At 42.9% G+C, this 492-nt stretch overlaps 1 non-coding gene across 1 annotated transcript; it reads right to left on the reverse strand.

Moving 5' to 3' along the window:
• Positions 1–277: 277 nt before the first annotated feature.
• trnag-ucc (transfer RNA glycine (anticodon UCC)) lies at positions 278–349 on the reverse strand. The gene has a single exon. It is a non-coding gene; the product is annotated as a tRNA-Gly (tRNA).
• Positions 350–492: the final 143 nt, after the last annotated feature.

A 492-nucleotide genomic window follows, 5' to 3' on the forward strand; every position in this document is an offset into this window, starting at 1 on the left:
CTATTGTTCCAGTAGATAGAACTCAAACGTGACATGGAGATAAATCAGTCATTGAAAGTCCTGTAGCCCAGAAACATCGTTGTCAATGGTGGTCAATCAAATGTCTGTTTTACCAAGGCACAACTTTGAACGTCCAGAACACATTTTGTCTGGTCAAGCACTACAAAATTCCAATATCAAACCGCTTTGTTTTTCAAGACATTAAACCTGAATGGTACCAAAAGGGTAGCCCCACTTCTCTGCCATCAATTAACACATGACAACAGCCGACTACGAATGCGTTGGCTGGGAATCGAACCCAGGTCAACTGCTTGGAAGGCAGCTATGCTAGCCACTATACCACCAACGCACGATAAGGGCATTCCATAATGACAAGAAAATCAGGTGAAGGGAAAATTGAGTCAGCAAATGTCATTGAGTATTAACACGTTCGACCTTGATTACAGCAAACTTGATCACTTGGGTTTCATGGTGTAAGGTCAGCACTCTGGG

Source organism: Anoplopoma fimbria, unplaced genomic scaffold (assembly GCF_027596085.1).
Source record: "Anoplopoma fimbria isolate UVic2021 breed Golden Eagle Sablefish unplaced genomic scaffold, Afim_UVic_2022 Un_contig_4219_pilon_pilon, whole genome shotgun sequence".
Lineage (NCBI taxonomy): Eukaryota > Metazoa > Chordata > Actinopteri > Perciformes > Anoplopomatidae > Anoplopoma > Anoplopoma fimbria.